Here is a 20,846-nt window from a genome sequence, read left to right on the forward strand (position 1 = left end):
GTATCAATTTACATTCCCACCAACAGTGCAAGAGGGTTCTCTTTTCTCCACACCCTCTCCAGCATTTATTGTTTGTAGGCTTTTTGATGAAGGCCATTCTGACCAGTGTGATGTGGTACCTCATTGTAGTTTTGATTTGCATTTCTCTAATAATTAGTGATGTCGAGCATCTTTTCACGTGCTTCTTGGCTATCTGTACGCTTTTTTTTGAAGAAATGTCTATTTAGGTCTTCTGGCCTTTTTTTGTTTTTTTTGTTTTTTTGCTATTGAGCTGCATGAGCTGTTTGTATATATTAGAGATTAATCCTTTGTCAGTTACTTCATTTGCAAATATTTTCTCCCATTCTGAGGGTTGTCTTTTCGCCTGGTTTATGGTTTCCTTTGCTGTGCAAAAGCTTTTAAATTTCATTAGTCCCATTTGTTTATTTTTGTTTTCATTTTCATTACTCTAGGAGGTGGGTCAAAAAAGATCTTGCTGTGATTTATGTCAAAGAGTGTTTTTCCTGTGTTTTCCTCTAAGAGTTTTAAAGCGTCCGGCCTAACAGTTAGGACTTTAATCCATTTTGAGTTTATTTTTGTGTATGGTGTTAGGGAGTGTTCTAATTTCATTCTTTTACATGTAATTGTCCAGTTTTCCCAGCACCATTTATTGAAGAGGCTGCCTTTTTTCCATTGTGTATTCTTGCCTCCTTTGTCATAGATTAGGTGACCATATGTGTGTGGGTTTATCTCTGGGTTTTCTATCCCGTTCCATTGATCTATATTTCTGTTTTTGTGCCAGTGCCATACTGTCTTGATTACTGTAGATTTGTAGTATAGTCTGAAGACAGGGAGCCTGATTCCTCCAGCTCCGTTTTTCTTTCCCAAGATTGCTTTGGCTATTCAGGGTCTTTTGTGTTTCCATACAAATTATAAAACTTTTTGTTCTAATTCTGTGAAAAATGCCATTGCTAATTTGATAGGGATTGCATTGAATCTGTAGATTGCTTTGGATAGTATAGTCATTTTCATAATATTGATTCTTCCAATCCAAGAACATTGTGTATCTTCCATCTGTTTGTGTAATCTTTGATTTCTTTCATCAGTGTTTTATAGTTTTCTGAGTACAGGTCTTTTGCCTCCCTAGGTAGGTTTATTCCTAGGTATTTTATTCTTTTTGTTGCTGTGGTAAACGGCATTATTTCCTTAATTTCTCTTTCTAATCTTTCATTGTTAGTGTATAGGAATGCAAGAGATTTCTGTGCATTAATTTTGTATCCTGCAACTTTACGAAATTCATTGATTAGCTCTAGTAGTTTTCTGGTGACATTTTTAGGATTTTTCTATGCATAGTATCTTGTCATCTGCAAACAGTGACAGTTTTACTTCTTCGTTTCCAATTTGTTTTCCTTGTATTTCTTTTTCTTCTCTGATTGCCATGGCTAGGACTTCCAAAACTATGTTGAATTTGGGTGGACATCCTTGTCTTGTTCCTGATCTTAGAGGAAATGCTTTCATTGAGAATGATGTTTGCTGTGGATTTGTCATATATGGCCTTTATTATGTTGAGGTAAATTCCCTCTATGCCCACTTTCTGGAGACGTTTTATCATAAAAGGGTATTGAATTTTGTCAAAAGCTTTTTCTGCATCTATTGAGGTGATCATATGGCTTTTATTTTTTAATTTGTTAATATGGTGTATCACATTGATTGATTTGCATGTATTGAAGAATCCTTGCATCCCTGGGATAAATCCCACTTGATCATGGTGTATGATACTTTTAATGTGTTGTTGGATTAGGTTTGCTAGTATTTTGTTGAGGATTTTTACGTCTATGGTCATCAGTGATATTGGTCTGTAATTTTCTTTTTTTGTGTTATCTTTGTCTTATTTTGGTATCAGGGTGATGGTGGCCTCATAGAATGAGTTTGGGAGTTTTCCTCCCCCTGCAATTTTTTGGAAGAGTTTGAGAGGATAGATGTTAGCTCTTCTCCCTATGTTTGATAGAATTTTCCTGTGAGGCCATCTGGTCCTGGACTTCGGTTTGTTGGAAGATTTTTAATTACAGCTTCAATTTTGTTACTTGTGTTTGGTCTGTTTATATTTTCTAATTCTTCTTGGTTCAGTGTTGGAAAGTTATACCTTTCTAAGAATTTGTCCATTTCTTCCAGGTTGTCTATTTTATTGGCATAGTGTTGCTTGTAGTAGTCTCTTATGATCTTTGTATTTCTGTGGTGTCATTTGTGAATTCTCCTTTTTCATTTCTAATTTTATTGATTTGAGTCCCCTCCCTTTTTTTCTTGATGGGTCTGGCTAAAGGTTTATCAATTTTGTTTATCTTTTCACAGAACCAACTTTTAGTTTTATTGATCTTTGCTATTGTTTTCTTCATTTCTATTTCATTTATTTCTGCTCTGATCTTTATGATTTCTTTCTTTCTACTAACTTTTGAGTTTTTTTGTTCTTCTTTCTCTAGTCTCTTTAGGTGTAATGTTAGATTGTTTGTTTGAGATTTTTCTTGTTTCTTGAGGTGAGATTGAATTGCTACAAACTTCCCTCTTAGAACTGCTTTTTTGCTGTGTCCCATAGGTTTTGGGTCATCGTGTTTTTGTTGTCATTTTTTCTATGTATTTCTTTATTTCCTCTTTGATTTCTTCAGTGATCTCTTGGTTATTTAGTAGTGCATTGTTTAGCCTCCATGTGTTTGTGTTTTTTACAGGTTTTTTTTTTTCCTGTAATTGGTTTCTAATCTCATAGTGTTGTGGTCAGAAAAGATGTTTGATACAATTTCAATTTTCTTAAAATTTCTGAGGCTTGACTTGTCACCCAAGATGTGATCTATCCTGGAGAATGTTTTTACAGAAGGCCTAACAATTCTTAACATGTATGTGCCTAACAGCAGAGCATCAAACAATGTGAGTCAAAAACTGATAGAGTTTAAGGATAAATAGATGAACCCACTATCATAGTTGGAGACTTTAACACTTTAATTACTCTGCAAGTAATGGACAGATCCAGAAAATCAATAAGGACACAGCTGAAATCACCAACACTATCAATTAAATGGATACAATTAACATCATACACTACTTTATCCAAGTACAGCAGCACACACATTTTTCTCAAGCACACAGGAAACATTCACAAAGATAGACCACATTGTGAGCCACAAAACACACCTTAACAAATTTAAAAGAACAGAAATAATGCAATGTCTTCTCTTAGACTACATGGAATTAAACCAGAAATAAATAGCAGGAAGATAACTGGATAATCCCTAAATACATAAAGATTAAACAATACACTCTAAATAACCCATGGGTCAAATGAAATCTCAAGAGAAATTTAAAAATTATTTTTAACTAAATGAAAATGCAGAAACAACTTATCAAAATTTGTGGGATGCAGCAAATCAGTGCTTAGAGGAACTTTTATAGCATTAAATATACATACTAGATAAGAAAAAAGATCTAAAATCCAAGTATATAAGAACTTTTCGCCATAGAAAACTAGAAAAATAAGAACAAATTAAATTCAAAATAAGCAGAAGTTGAAAGCAGAAAATCACTAGAGAAAATCATTGGAACCAAAAGCTGATAGTTTGAAAAATTTGATAAAATTAATAAATTTTAGCCAGGATATCCAACACAATATTAAAGGAGAAAAACAAAGTTGGAAGAGTGACACTGCCCAACTTTAAGATTTAATATAAAGCTATAGTAATCAAGACAATGTGGTACTGGCAAAAGGATGGACTAATAGATCAATGGTACAGAACAGGAAGTCCAGAAATAGACAATGAGAAATACAGGACACTGATCTTTTTAAAAAGAGCAATGGCAATAAAATGGAGCAAAGAAAGTTCCTTTAACAAATACTGCTGGAACAACTCAACATCCACATGCAAAACAATGAATTTAGAAACAGACCTTACACCTTTCTCAAAAATTAACTCAAAATGTATCATAGACCTAAATGTACATGAAACTATAAAACTCCTGAAAGATAATGTAAGAGAAAACCTAAATGATCTCTGATATAGTGATGCTTGTACAACATCCATACAACAATAGGTGATGCCTATGGTGATGTTTTGACACAACACTAAGGAACAATCCACAAAGTAAACAAATGATAAGCCAGACTTCATTAAAATTAAAAAGATTTGCTCTATGAAAGTCAACGTAAAGAAAATGAGAAGACAAGCCACAGACTGGGAGAAAATCTTTGCAAAAAGACACATATGATAAAAGACTGTTATCCAAAATACATAAAGGACTTTTAAAACTCAACAATAAGAAAACAAACAGACAGCTGAAAAAATGAGCCAAAGACCTTAACAGACACCTTACCGAAGAAGATATACATATGGCAAATAAGCATATGAAAATTTGCTCTACATCATATATCACCAGAGAAATGCAAATTAAGATAACAATGAGATACCACTATACATCTATTAGAATGCCCATAATCCAAAACACTGTGACAACATCAAATGCTGGTGAGGATGTGGAGCAACAGAAACTCTTACACATTGCTGGTGGGGATGCAAAATGGTACAGCCACTTTGGAAGACAGTTTGACAATTTCTTACAATATGATACAGCAATTGTGCTCATTGATATTTTCCCAGAGTTAACAATCTGTGTCCACAGAGAAACCTGTATATGGATGTCTATAAAAGTTTTATTCATAATAGCCCATTCGTGTTAGCAACCATGATGTCCTTCATTAGGTTTATGGTTAAACTGTGGTACATCCAGACAAGGAATATTATTCATGCTAAAAGGAAGTGATCAAGCCATGAAAGGAATGGAGGAAATTTAAAAGCACATACACAGTGAAAGAAGCCAATCTGAGATGGCTTCATACTGTGTTATTCCAACTATGCGACATTCTGGAAAAGGCAAAACTACGGAGACAATAAAAGATAAGTGGTTGCCCCAGGTAGTGGTGCGTGGGGAGTGGAGATGAATAGGCAGAGCACAGAGGATTTTTAGGGCAATGAAAATACTCTGTATGATATTATAATAATGGAGGTATGTCATTACAAATTTTTCTAAGCCCATAGAATGTTCAACACTAGAAGTGAACCCTAAGGTGAACTATGGACTTTGGGTAATTATGATGTGTCAATGTAAGTTCATCCTTGGTAAAAAATGTACCATTCTAGAGAATAATGTTGATAAAATGGGGGAGACTCTGCATGTGTGGGGGATGAGGGAATATGGGGAATCTCTGTAGCCTCCTCTCAATTTTATTGTAAATCTAAAACTTTTTTTTTAAAAAGTCTTAGAAAATAACAAATTCCAATTGATATTCCAGTATAAAGTAAAAAAAACACATATTTGACATTTATATTTAATGTTTAATTTAAATTTATTAAATTTAGTTAATTATTTGATCTTACTAATTATTATAAAAACTGCTATTACTTATGTTGGATTTATAATATGGACTTTATTACAGTAAACAATTCTGAGTCTTAATTGAAATGTAATTAAACTTGTAACCTCCGTGCACATAATTATCTTTAGTATCTAACTGCCAACTATAAAAATATTTCTTAACAAACCAACGTTTAATGATTGTGTTTTAATAGTAATTAAAAAAAATTTTTAATATAAATTTTCACAAATCTACCTGTAAAAATTAAATGAAATTACAACAAATGGGAGGAGTAAGTTCTGGTGCCCTTTAATATTTAAAGAGGATTTTCCTTATTTAAAATAATATTTTGGCATGTTAAAAGTTGCAATTCAATTCTTTTAATATAAAACTATTCTGCTTAATATAGAACTAAATTCCTATGTTCAATAATATTCTCATCCGAGAGGGTAAAGAAGAAAAAACCCACTAATTTGCAAGCTAATGACACATTGACAAAATAACATAGGATGATATGAACTGCAAAATGTTGAGACTTTAAATCAGTCAAAAGATAACACGTTATTTAAAACCAAAATTTTCCAGACATGATATTACCTGATACTCTAACTTTTTGGAATGTGTAAAATAAAATAATTTGTCAATCATAGAAAGTTCAGAGTGCAATTTTTAATCCTTAAGAGAAGACAGGCATACTAGCAATGTTTCAGACTTATGTGGGACTTAAATGGAATGTGAGCAATTTAGGGCTAAAATTGAACTTCCAAAGCTTTTTTAGCGCAATGTCCATGATTGTCTAGAGATTTGCATCAAAAGATCAAAATGATGAGGTGATTATGCACAGATTCAAAATTTCAATCATACCATCTGTAGGTGGTCTCAATAATGAGCTCCTCATTGACTAAAGGGAATGAAAAATCGGCAGGCTGATTTCTTGCAAAATTAGGGGAAATACTACATCTAGGGTAGTTTCTCAAATCATGAAATTAGCTTTTTAAATAATTTCTCTCAAATAATTAGCCCTTTTTAAACATGAAAATAAATACTTTGAAGATAAAACTAAGGGATTATTTTCAGTGTCACACATTACATGATCAAATGTATAATTATGTATCTGAAGTTTTACAAATTATAAATAATTTTCCCATTTCAAATATAATCTTGATTTACAAAATCTTTACTAATAAACGTATTTTAAACCTGGTATAGAGGAGAAGGCAGTTAGAGTGTCCACTCACCTTCCCTTTCTCCTATGTTGCTCAGCCAGCACAATGACCGTGATTGACAGATCATTAGATTTTGCAGGTGAAATGGATAATCCTTAGGCCTAAAGTCCTTTGGAAATTTCTTTTTTATGGGCTATAATTTGTTAGACTACAGTGAGGACTAAGAACTACAGCATCCTGCTAATAAATTGCCATGCTTGTGTTTCTTACAGCAATGATCATCAATCAATCAATTTCATAGTTAAAGTGAACATATTCCCTGGAGAAATGATGGGAGAGAGTACTAATATAAACCACTCAAATGATTCAGAGCTTTCAAGATTAAAAAAATCATTAAAAATTATAGTATTTGTCACAGGTCAATAATATCCCCAGGCACCTATCAAAATAAAATTCAGAAGCACTTCAGAGGCACATTTCCAAAACTTAGGTAGCACAACAATCTTGTTGACCCTAAGTATATATTCCACTGAATACAATGTTAGTTTAAATCATGAATAGCAACAGCTGGTGATTATAGCACATGGAAAGTAAAATGAATGACAGCAATGAATCAAAAGATGGGAAGGAAGGATTGGGAACATTCTGTTGTACTACCACATGAGATGATCTGTTACATTAATAAAAAATGAACACTATCAACTTTAGGCAACTGATACGCTAGAAAGGAGGTTAAAATGGAATCATAACATACTCAGTTAAAACCAGATAAGAGAGTGAAAGAAGCCTGTCAATAAATAGAAAACAATTACAAACGTGGCTTATGCTAATCCAAGTTTAAATATGAATGGTCTAAAGATATTAATTAAAAGACAGAGATTGTCAGAGTTTATTTAAACAATAGCAACTATATGAGGTCTACAAGAAACCTACTTTACATATAAAGACTAAGATAGACTACAAGTAAAGGGATGAACTTCTGCTTCTGGAAAAAAGAAACGTCATACTTTTCCCTATTCCTCTTCACAAATACAATGAAAAGTCCTGGACAATTATATATAAAACAAATCTAAGAAGACTCTGAAAGGTGCAGAAACTTCAGTGTGTATAGAATAACATGGTAATGAGTTCTTTGGGTTTTCTTTTTACTTCATATATTCCAAACTTGGGAGTTGAAGAGCCCAGCAACCTGAGAATGCCAAAGGGCACAGGACAAAAAGATCTCCAACAAAACCTGCCCTTTCTAGATAAAGGAACAGGAAAGGAACAGCCTAGCAAGACAGACATATGAGACAATACAGCTCTACTGCAGTAAAACAGCACAGGAAACAGCGTGACCCTCAACTCCACGTATGCCAGCAAGTGCTGAACGGAGAGCCTATACTTTGGGGTGGTATCAGGGGAGGACTAGAAAAGTGTCAGGACTTTTAACATTACCCAGTGGAAACAAGGTGACTTCTGTAGCACTGTCAGTGGAGAACCCAAATTCCCATGCCTGGCCAAGGGTAATGAGGAGCTCCCTTTTCACTGGGTATCAGCTGAAAACCAGCAGCGAATCTGGAATTCTAGCCCCACCCAGGGACAGTGAAGTACCCTCCTTTCCTTACCGAAGTGCTAGTAGAAAAAGCCAGCTTAAACACCAAGTTCAAATAAGATCCAGAGTCTCACAACATAATGCAGAAGTGTCCAGGTTTCAATCATTTCATACATAGAACCAGGAGGATCTCAAACTGAATGAGATGCGTCAATCATTAATACCAACACCAAGAAGAAAGAGATATTGAATAATTTCACAAAGATTTTAAAATAGTGATCACAAAAATTGTTCAAGGAGCAATTACAAATATGACTGAAACAAATGAAAATATAGAACCCCCCCCCAAAAAAATAGAAAGTCTCAGGATCTGAGAAGATATAAAAGAAAAGATACAACTTTTAGAACTGAGAAATAGCATATCTGAAATAAAAATCTCAACGGATTTTTTTTTTGGGGGGAGTATGCGGGGCTCTCACTATTGTGGCCTCTCCCGTTGTGGAGCACAGGCTCCAGACGCGCAGGCTCAGCAGCCATGGTTCACGGGCCTAGACGCTCCACGGCATGTGGGATCTTCCCGGACCGGGGCACGAACACGTGTCCCTTACATCAGCAGGCGTACTCTCAACCACTGCGCCACCAGGGAAGCCCTCAATGGATTTTTTAGAAGACAGATATTGACAAGGTGGATCAAAAAATATGACTCAACTATATGCTGACAGCAAGAAACTCTCTTCAAATATAATTACATGGAAGATTGAAGTAAAATAATAAAAAGATATTATGCAAATATTAATCAAAGGAAAACAAGAGTGGCTATATTAATATCAAATAAATTCAACTTCAGAGCAAAGAAAATCACTGGGGAGACAGAAAGAAAGAGAGAGAGAGAGATTGTATCATGATGAAAGTGTCAATCCACCAGAAAAATATTAAAAACTTATGTGGGTATGCACCCAGCAGTAGAGATGAAAAATATGCAAAGCAAAATTTGCTTGAACTGAAAGGAGAAACAGAGATGTCCATATTTGGTTAACATTAAAGATTTTGATACTCCTTTCAAAACAATTGATAGGACAACTAGAAAGAGATTCAGCAAGTATATAGAAAAACTCAAGGACATCATTAATCACCAGGCTCCAATCAAAATTCATAGAACACTCCATGAAAAGGAGCAGAAGACACATTCTTTTCAGGTGCTGACAAAACTTATAACAAGGTACACTATATCCTGGGCCATAAAATAAACTCAAATATCTACAAGAATTGAAATCATACAAAGTGTGTTCTCCACCCACAGTGGAAATAAATTAGTAATCAGTAACAGAAAGACAAGGAAATCTCAAAACACTAAACAACAGATCTAATTCATTCATGTATCAAAGAGATAATCTTTAGGGGAGTATGAAATACTTTGAAATGAATAACAGTGAAAATATATCAATTGTCAGAGACAAGCCTAAAGCAGCCTTGAGAGGGCTATTATAGCACAAAGTGCATACATTAAAAAGAATAGCCTGCCATGCATACAGAGCCTTTTTATTGTTGAAAAGTGAGTTTCCAGGCCCCCCACCTCCAGCCCCTGCTCCAGATGAGCAACCTATGTCCCCATCACAGAGAAGATTCTGGCAGCAAAGTGGAGAAACCCAGGCTCATTAGGCTTCCAGATCCCTGCTGGCTGCAGCAGCGAGACCTCTCCATCCTTGACAAGTAGAGCGACGAGGTATAAGAACCAGATCTGGAAATTGAGAGCAGCTCGAAACAGTAGTCTGAGCAGCGTTACAGACATCTTTGGCATAGAGGAGACGGCCATCCATCAGAGGTTCAGCGAGGAAAAGATCCAGAAGCCAGATGACCACTCAGGCAGTACAGCCCGGACCCAGCCACCTACCCAGGCCAGTATCGCCCCAGGAGCTGACTGAGCTCTTCACAAGGCCATGGGCCTATTGCTGGAAGACAGTACCAAAGAGAAGATTGGCCCCAGCAAGCCTCTTGAGATCCCCAGCAGCCACCACCTGTATATTCAGCAATCAACATCCCCAGCTCTGCCCCACCCATGACCTCGGTGCCCCGGTCACCCACGATGCCACCTCCTCGTGAATATTTTGGATACTACCCCTTTATCAAATGGGTGTCTTGCAAGTATTTTGCCTAGGCTGTGCTGTATCTTTTCTTTCTCTTAATAGAGTCTTTCAAACATTCAACATCATTATTTTCCCATGGATTATGCCATGCTTTTGATTTTGTTATCTGAACTCTCATTACAAAACCCCCAAATTAATTATTTTGTTGAAGCTTTCACTGTTTTTCTCCAACTATACAAATATGCAGTGCTGTCTTATTTTGGAATGCCTGTTTTTTGCATCAGAGTAACTGGAGAAAACAGGCAAATTCATTATTGAGTAAGAAACTAAGAAAGCTAACTGTTTTTTGTTGAAGTAACATCCCATTCTTGAAGGTGAAAAAGATTCTATGCTCTCACAGGTCTGGTTATGCTCAGCTGGCAAGGAGTCCAAAGTATCCTCATTAGGAGGCAATATCAACATTAAGTTAACTTTTTTCAAAGCCTCAGAGGAAGTTTGGCCAATTTATAATTTATAGATTATAATGTTCTTGGTTGTATTTTCAGTTAAAAGACATAACGGTAATATTGCTTCAATGAGCTTTGCCTCCAGAAAAGTGGAGCCTCTACAGAACTACATATCAAAATTGGGACTTATTATCATTAATTGGAAAATTAAGAAATGTAGATGGCAGATGAAATAATTCTAGGAGCAATCTTTCTAGTTATTGTTCTGCTTTCCTATTATTTAGCTTAGGGTTACTTAGGGGCAAAGATTTTGAGTCGCTCTAAGCACACCTTCCTAGCTGAGGCTGAAAATGATGACACTGCCTCCTGTTTCAGCCCTTATACTGTAAACAAGTGTTCTTTTTTCAGTCTATTTAGTGCCAATTTTTCACATTTTTCTGCTTTTTTGTTGGTAATTTCACTGTCTAGTGTCCCTAAGCGCAAGAAGGCTGTTATTGGGACAGAGGATATATTTTGGATATTCATTGATAAAATCCACATCCATGGGAGCCATGGATAAAACTGAAGCCCACAGAGTTTAAATAACTTGCTCAGGTTACACAGCTGGAGTTGATATATAAACTCTCTTGCACTTTCAGCCACTGTGTTATACAAAATGTTAATAAAACCCTCCAGGAGAAAGATACTCCCCTCTCAAGTGATGAGCTATTTTGATCATTCTAAATAAAATGAAAGAAAGAAAAAATGAGAAAAGAAAAACATTTTATCTTTTTGCAATTCAAAACATATCTATTGTCACACCATGAATTCATTTTAGGTGCAATGCATTACTTTTAGGAATAAAAGTAACTTCAGACATTTTTATATTTTCAGCATTATTGGAGTAATTTTACTTATGTATAATTGATTTTAAGTGGGTTTCACTCTAAAAATTGACAGTTACAGAAATAGTTTTACTATTTTTTTATTATGTTTACCTTAGATGTTTAGCATGAAAATCAGTTAGACATTTGGATTGGTGAAATTATTAAGGTATATTATTGTGTTTAACCATGGCACCTTAAATTAAAATATTAAATGAAAATCTAATATACTATATTCATTAGCCAATTAAATACTTGCTAAGATATAAAATGATTCTATAAAAAGCAAAGTTATTTTGAGCATAAATCACATTTAGCTCCACACCTCTATTCAGTCTTAATAAAGCCTTACCAAGCACACTAAGAATCAGTGAAGGAGTTTACCAGCAGGATACAATAGTTGTACAATTATCTCATTTATTTAGAAGATAGCCTTGCTTTCTTTCATGGAAGTAATTGCATGGCTATATATATGCCTGTGAAACAATAAATTATATTATTTTCCCAGTAGAATCACAAAGAGGAAACAACATACATTAAGTCAATTTTAGTTTTCCGTTGTGCAAAAAAATTTAATCTTCCTTTCAGGAAATCATGACCTTTTATTTCCATTATTAACTAGTTATACGTCGGGGATGAGTCAATTCTCTTTAGAAATTACATTTGAGCTCTAAACATCTTCCTCTCTAGGTTAGATAAAATATTAATAGCATATGACCTAAATTGTATTTTTATGATCTTCTAGTTTATGAAAAAAAGTTTAATTTCAAACATGCTAAGTTACTGCTAAGAACCCTGAAATTATGGATATGAATCTCCACTGGCATAAAAATCCACTTTATGTGTAACTGTAAAAGTATTCTGAATTTTAAGGGCAAAACCATGCAGTAATGCTTTGATTGTACTTTGAAAAGATGAAGACATTGCACAGAACTGTTAATGTCCTGCCAAGTAGTTAGAGAAATTTTGATATAACCCTAAATTCTTCCTATATTAAAACGTACATTAAATATATATTTTTAAATTACATACACACACACATACACACATATACATAGTGGTAAACCCCGTCTACTCCAACACCCTACAATACTGCTGATTTCTGAGAACAAGAGACAAGGTTGTCTACTCATTCTCAGAAAATTAGAGGTGCTTTAGGTTATTTCCGGGGTGAAGGATCTTGGTGTGTGTACGGAGGGAGGGTGCAGGGAGAAAGTAAAGACAGCTTACGCATAGTTTAGAAAACTAAGTTTCTCCTGGAACTGATCTATATTTGGTTTCACCTAAAACTTTGAAATTACCCCCAATTTCAAACTAGAGTGAATTGAACACATGCAGTGTGAAAAATTAGATGTGAAAATCCCTAAATCTATACTCATCTGGGTCCACAGTAAACACTGATTATCTGGGGTGTCTAATATCATCAGAGAGGCAGCTTCCTTTCTTTTGATAGTGAAACCTTGAGGTGAATTAACATACCTGAAGCTCTTATTAGGAACAAAGAACACAAATCGGAATTTTCTTTCCTAGTAAAATGTGTTTACTGAACGTAAACAATCATCATGATGAGAAGAGAAGAGAAGGAGTAGCTACTCTATAGCACAAAGGATCTCTGCAGGAAAATACTGTCTCATACAGAAATTTGTAGGGATATTTTCAGGGACATCACTTTGATTTAGTAGTCTGAGGACAGAGAAGCTAGAAAGTTTGTAAGCTATGGAACCTCTTTCCAAATCAAAGATTTGTTCCAAGTCCCACATAGTATTTAAATACCTGTCAACTATTCAAGGCACCTGCCAGGCCGGCATAAAAAAAAAACGCTATTCTACATTTAAGTACTAGACACTCTGACACAGTTTTAATATGCACTGAGTTTCCCAGGGCTGCAACCACTATGTAAATTGAGGACAGACTTTTTTTCTATTTGCTAGAGGGTACATAGTAGGAACTCATTAAATATTTAAGTAATTGATTGAATAAGATACAGGGAAAATACAATAGTGAGGTTTTTTTCAAAATAGGCTTAATAACATAAATCAGTAAGAACAAAATATATACATAATCTATAAAAGAACATGTCATATGTTACCATGTTAATAATGTTTTTAACTTACCCTAGAAAGTGAGCAATTTGAGGGTGGAAGTATTCCTTATTAAACTCTTGGTTCCCATAACTTAACCTACATATGATCTATTTATCTATCAATCTACCTATCTACCTATATAAATGCTAAAGGCATTGAAAAAAGAATAAATGGGAAGGATAGATTAACATCTAGGCTCCTCTGCTTATGTTATGTGCTGTGCAAGCATATAAACAAATATGTCAAGCTGCACACCTATTTACACACATTTATTGGTATTTTTAGTCAGAAAACTAGTTAAAAATCTTATTTACAGCAGTATGATTCTCAGATTATTCCTTGTTTATACATACAAAAACAAAGGAAAGCATTAATTATAACTAAAATCCTGCCATTTAGACCACATTATTGAGATCTAGCAGTTTTCTTTTCCCTAGGATGGGAATAACTCCCTTTGATTTGGGCTACCAGTATCCAGGACATACTAAAATTGCAGGGTTTTTATTAAAATATAATTATATTTCCATCATATCTTCTACATTGTGTATGGTTTCAGAAGGGCTGTTTCTAAGGAATTCTGAAGTCCACATAAAAATTATAAAGATGAAGATGATTATAAAACTGCATGCACATTAATTGTAAATATTCCATCTTACCCAGAGCTATTCCCTTGCTACTTGTCAGGCCTCGGATAAAGAGAGGGAATGAATAGAAACTTTAAATTGGATGAGTTCAAAATTTGATTTATACGAGACAAGTTTTCTAAATAGCTATAAGTGATGAAGCAACCCTCTTCAACTAACCAAGCCCAAAATTGGGATTATAGATTTGCTTTATATTAATATCTGCTCCTTGTTAAAAGGAAAAAAATTATCTTCATTAGTCAAAAATTTCAAACAAATGTAGAAGAAGGTTTTGAGACTTCAATGCATAGACATGAACTATATCATGCATAAAAGAGTGCTTGTTTGTTGCAGTTTTTTCTGACACATAAATATGGTGTGATCAGGCAGATCACTAGGAATGCATTGATTTGACAGAAAACTGCTCATTTATCTTCTTAAAAAAGGATCTGATTTGAAACACACCTTAAGATTTTTCATACCATAAATGTGCTTAAGCAACTTATCATTTCAAAACAAAGCACTTCAAGAATCAACAAACCTCTTTTTTAAAAAATATTTTTAATCGAAGTATAGTTCATTTACAATGTTGTGTTAGTTTCAAGTGTACAGCAAGTGATTCAGATATGTACATATAGTCTTTTTCAGATTTTTTTCCATTATAGGTTATTACAAGATATTGAACATAGTTCCCTGTGCTATACAGTAGGTCCTCATTGTTTATCTATTTTATATATAGTAGTGTGTATATGTTAATCCCAATCTCCTAATTTATCCCTTGCCCACTTTCCTCTTTGGTAACTATAAGTTTATTTTCTATGTCTGTGAGTATATTTTTGTTTTATAAATAAGTTCATTTGTAACAATTTTTTAGATTCCACATATAAGGGATCATATAATATTTGTCTTTCTCTGTAGGACTTACTTCACTTAGTCTGATAATCTCTAGGTCCATCCATGTAGCTGCAAATGACATTATTTCATTCTTTTTTATGGCTGAGTAATATAGTCCATTGTATATATATACCTCATGTTCTTTATCCATTCATCTGTCAATGAACATTTAGGTTGCTTCCATGTCTTGCTTATTATAAATAGGGCTTCTATTTGGGGTGCATGTATCTTTTCAAATTAGTTTTTGTCTTTTTCGGATATATGCCCAGGAGCAGGATTGCTGGGTCATTTGGTAGTTCTATTTTTAGTTTTTTAAGGAACCTCCAAACTGTTCTCCATAGTGGCTGAACCAATTTACATTCCCACCAACAATACAGGAGGGTTCCCTTTTCTCCACGCCCTACCCAGAATTTATTATTTGTAGACTTTTTGATGATGGCCATTCTGACAAGTGTGAGGTGATACCGCATTATAGTTTTGATTTTTATTTCTCTATTAATTAGCGATGTTGAGCATCTTTCATGTCCCTGTTGCCCATCTGTCTGTTTTCTTTGGAGAAATGTCTATTTCTATCTTCTGCCCAATTTTTGATTGGGTTGTTTGGTTTTTTAAAAAAAATATTGAGTTGTATGAGCTTTTTGTATATTTTGGAAATTAATACCAATATTTCTGAAACTATTAAAAAATTTTCAGAGGAAGGAACGTGTCCAAACTCATTCCATGAGGCCATCAACACCCTGATACCAAAATGAGGCAAAGATAGCACTGAAAAATAAAATTACAGGCCAATATCACTGATGAACATAGATGCAAAAATCCTCAACAAAATTCTAGCAAACCAAATCCAACAATACATTAAAAAGATCATACACCATGGTCAAGTGGGATTTATCCCAGGGATGCAAGGATTCTTCAATACCTGCAAATCAATCAATGTAATACACCATATTAACAAATTGAAGAATAAAAACCATATGATCATCTCAATAGATACAGAAAAACTTTTGATAAAATTCAACAAATCTTTTAAATAAGTGAATAATAATCGATATGCTCTTCTCAAAATCTAACAATTAAAAATAAGTTTAAATTTGTAATATAAGGGTTATTTTCCTCTGTATTTTTTTATTCATGGAAAAATTACATAAGGATGGAGGTAAATGTCTTAAAGAGGCTTTCTTGATGATTCAGTGTAATCTCTATTGTGGCATAGAATAGGGAAATACCCTATATTTCTTGTGGATTTCAAAAGTGGTTCCTGCAGTATAACCAGTGGATCTGTAAATACTGTGACATGAATGATGTAGGTGAACAAGCTGGTTGAAGTTCCATTGGCCACTGGAACTCAGCTGTTTTCCCACCTGAAAATTCTGATCCACTTCTTCCATCCTAAGGACAACAGACTGTAACCCTGGGCAACTGTGCTTAGGCTTTTTCCTTAGTTTCATAGTAAATACTTTGATATGATATCTTGTATCTTGTGAAAAATGATAATGACCCAGGAAAACTGAATCCGTTTTTCTCTTTTCAAACCACAGGGATGTCATCATCATTATCATCACCATCACCACCATCATTATTATCATCACCTTGTCATCAGGGCAGCATATTATTTTAGTTGGTGCTAAGCTCTGTAAAAACAGTCAACGTTTTTTTGCCTTTTTGCCTTGAAATGTGTATATAGATTTGATGATACACATCCCATCAACCCAAACATAAGTTTGTTCTAAAATCATCTCAGAAAGTGTAAGCAAAGAGTTCAATAAAGCTGTTGCCCCAAACCTTCAACCTGGTCAAACATCAGATTGTAAGGCCTTGGGAACAAGGATACCAGAGACACCTGTTCCAATGACTTGAAGTAAAAAATTACTAGGAATCATTGGTCCAAGGACAAAGGCTAGAATGTCCATTGGCAGCAAATACTATGTGTGAGTCTCAGACTTGCTTTCAAGTACAGGCTGACCCAATTTGAGCAGAGACAACTGACATGTGGGTTGCTGATAGAATTAGGACAACAGACACACCACTTTGCTATCATCATTATCTTCCATCTAGCTGTTTTCCAACACCAACGACACTCGGAGACTGAGTATGGATAATAGTGGACTCTATATCAGCTACTAGTTGTACAGTCCTAGAGAAATCTTGATGGCTTTTTGGAGAGCTTCATTTTATTCTGCCTCTTTTTGGAAAAGGTTCTCACCTCTCTCTCTCTCTCTTTTCCTATACCAGTTCTTGCTTTCATTTGGTATCTGCGGCTTTTTTAAATGGATAGTGCCTACACCACAATGGAATGCAAACATCCGCTGTGCTCAGAGCTGTAGTGGTGCTGACATGTGTTTCTGCAACAATTTGAAGGCTCTCAGTGCTCTGGGGATGAGGAGATGGGGCACAGAGTGTCTCCCACAGCCTGTCTACAGGATAAGGCTTAATGGAGGTCTGGCCAGAGTAGGGTAGTATCTGTGGGATTCAGCCACCAGCAGCCTTCCTGAGACACAGAGGCCAGAGCATGAAATGCCTATAAAGTGGCCAAGTGCCTCTATATCAAGATCCTGTCAAGGGGCTTCCCTGGAGGCACAGTGGTTAGGAATCCGCCTGCCAGTGCAGGGAACACGGGTTCGATCCCTGGTCTGGGAGGATCCCACAAGTCTCGGAGCAACTAGGCCTGTGAGCCACAACTACTGAGCCCGCGTGCCAAGAGCCTGGGCTCCACAACAAGAGAGGCCACCGTAATGAGAAGCCTGCACACCGCAACGAAGAGTAGCCCCTGCTCGCTGCAACTAGAGAAAGCCCACGTGCAGCAATGAAGACCCAATGCAGCCAAAAATAAATAAAATACATAAACTTATTTTAAAGAAAAAGATCTTGTCAAGAGGCAGACAGAGAGTATTCAACAGAAAACAGTGGTGAGGAAGAAAGATCATTTGTTATTTTGTCTTATTGAGTTTAGTCAATTTAAATAGACCAGTTTCTGGAGTATAATGAGCATACCAATTATTATTTTGGAATGCTTACTAGATAATTTTCTTCAGTTTTTAAAATGGGTTAGGCTCAAATGCTATAAGTCCCATCTCATCCATTCTGCTTATTAGCTACATTACCTTGGACAGATGGCTTTAACTGTTTAAATTTCTTAGTTTCCTCATCTGTAAATGAGAATAATAATAGTGCCAACTTCACATGATGATTGTGAAAATGAAATTGAGATCCTATAAGTCCTCAATTAATATTAACCACTATTGTTAATCCTTGAAACAACACTAGGAAGGATATTGTTTTTACAAATAGAGAAACATATATAGAAAAATGTATCTTTCAAAAGGTTCTATAGAACTCAGTATTTGAACTCAATTTATGTTATGCCTGAGCACAAGTTCTTAACCATTGAACTATAGTCCCTCTCCGTTCAGGTCAGGTACTCCTTGGATGTTAAACTACTAATCCTGATCAGAAAGATATTTTCTAATGCTATGAAGTTATCATGTCAGAACAGGTAAGCTAAAACAACAAGGAAAATAATCCAGAGAGCAGTGTTTAGAGCACTGATCTATAAATGGATCCCCCAAAGGCATCTTTTGAAAAGCAAACTAATTTCCACCCAATCCCTTGTTTAATTCCAGACACTCTAATTCATCTTTCAAATTCCCCTATTTCCTAAAATAGATAAGATGACTATAATCAGATATATTACCTTGAGACTGGTGTGAGGAATAATTCAGTATAAGAGATTTATTAAAATATGTAGGATAGATTTTGTTATCCTATATGTCTAAAGGTTCATAATAGAAGTTGTTAAACAAGTTTCTAATTTTCCAAAGATTATACAGTGAAACTTTAACTATGCTGTCAGCATGGGGGATACTGCATCTGGAGTCAAACTGATTGAGGTCACATATTTCATGAATGTTCTCTTCCTATGTTTTATGGTCAACTAATTGTTTTATTTAAAAATTTTTAAATTGCAACCAAATTTCAAAAGAATAAGATATTTTAAAATAGTGTATACTACATTTAAAGGCATTACATTTTTATTTATATTTCATTTATTTATATTTTCATTATTTAAAATAAAAATATAGTTTTTATTAAAAATTAGTTTTATTTTATTTAATTCTCATTACCATCACAAAAATTATATAGGAACAAATATGTTTTACCAAAAAAGCCCTCCAAACTTCCACCAAAGTATATGGAATCATATTCTGGCTCATGGTAGTTGAATTTCTATCAGATTTTCTATGATGTTTAAGTAAATAATCCATTAATAAAATGGGTAGCCAAATATTTAGGGAAACTTTAAAATATGTCAGGAGCTGTACTAAGAACTAAGGTACTAAGATCAATTAGAAGTCACTCTTGCCTTGAAGAGATCCTATTCTAGTTGTTGAGAAAGACACTTGAAGTACTAATTACAATCCATCATGTTAAAGGGTATGATTAGTTAAAAAGAGAAAACTCTATGGGAAGACACAGAAGGGATTGCCTGACTCATTATGGGTGTATTATGCCCTTAAGATAATTAGATCTCTCTTAAGGAGACGAGAGGAGACAGAAGTCCAAATGGAGAATAAGAAATTTAAATGCACAACATGATGATTCTGCAGTTGCTGGGAAAGCTCCTGAGAGCTGGAGAAAGCCTGTGTGAAGAGTATGATACAGTAGGAAGTGGTAAGCCTGGGGCCGGACTTCAGTTTTTTGGTTATAAGAATATTAGGCAGGACTGAGGTCCCTCCTGGTTTTCAAATGTCAGATCCCAGTGCATGTTTTGAGATGACCTGCAGATATCCAGGCTGAAGTCTTTGCTTTAGACTACTCTGGGACTGGTTTGGAGACTTGTTCACACTGGGAGGGCAGATGTGAATATCTACAGAGTGAGATATACTCATGATGGAGAATCATGCAACTGATGATGACTTGTACATCCCAGCACCCAGCTAGTGAGTAGTGAGAATCCCTAAAAGCCTCTCACAGGAATAGTCACAGGAGTACAAAGCCCCTCCTGTCTAACACTTTAAGAATGTCAGGTTGAGATTCTTGCAAACACCTGATGGAATTCTCATCCCATTCAATGTGTGTGTGAGCTTAGGAGGGAATTTAAAGGAAAGAGAACTTAGCTTCCGAAAAAGAACACATTGTATCTACTAAACAATGTAACCATTTACCCAGACAAAATGCATTGCTTCTCAAAATTTTCTCCTCTACAAAATACAAATACCACCCCACCACCACCAGCACCACCACTACTACAAATAATAATGTGTACTTGCAGAGTGATTTTGAGATTTAAATACCTTAATCATGAACAGTGCTTAGAATAGTACCTTGTGCAGAGTAAACAAGATATGTTAGATGTTATTACTGTTATAAATTATCAATATTATATTAAGGGAACTTTCACTTTTGCTTATCTGCTGATGTCTTTCTGTTATTTTTCATCAAAATTATAGTCATCATTTGAGGCATAAAAGCAGATAGATCCAGATCATAAAGTATCTTTGGATATTATCCTCTGTTAGTAGACACAGATGAGCTTTAATTCTAAGAAAATGACTCCTGGAAGCCTGCAAATGGTGTTATATGTAGGAGTGACAATGAGCAGATAGTCTAGTAGGAAAAACTCTAATAAGATAATAATTGAAAACATACTGAAAACCTAACGTGAGGCAGTGGAATGAAAACTGCAGTGGTTAGGACTGCTTTATCAAGCCTGGGGAGAAAGGCTCAACCTAGGGGATGTAGCAAATGGAGTAGATAAAGCTATTGAGGGGGCCTGGCCAGGGA

Source organism: Delphinapterus leucas, chromosome 1 (assembly GCF_059928025.1).
Source record: "Delphinapterus leucas isolate spDelLeu-1000000601 "Yukka" chromosome 1, BTC_Dleu_Yukka2, whole genome shotgun sequence".
NCBI classification, from domain to species: Eukaryota; Metazoa; Chordata; class Mammalia; order Artiodactyla; family Monodontidae; genus Delphinapterus; species Delphinapterus leucas.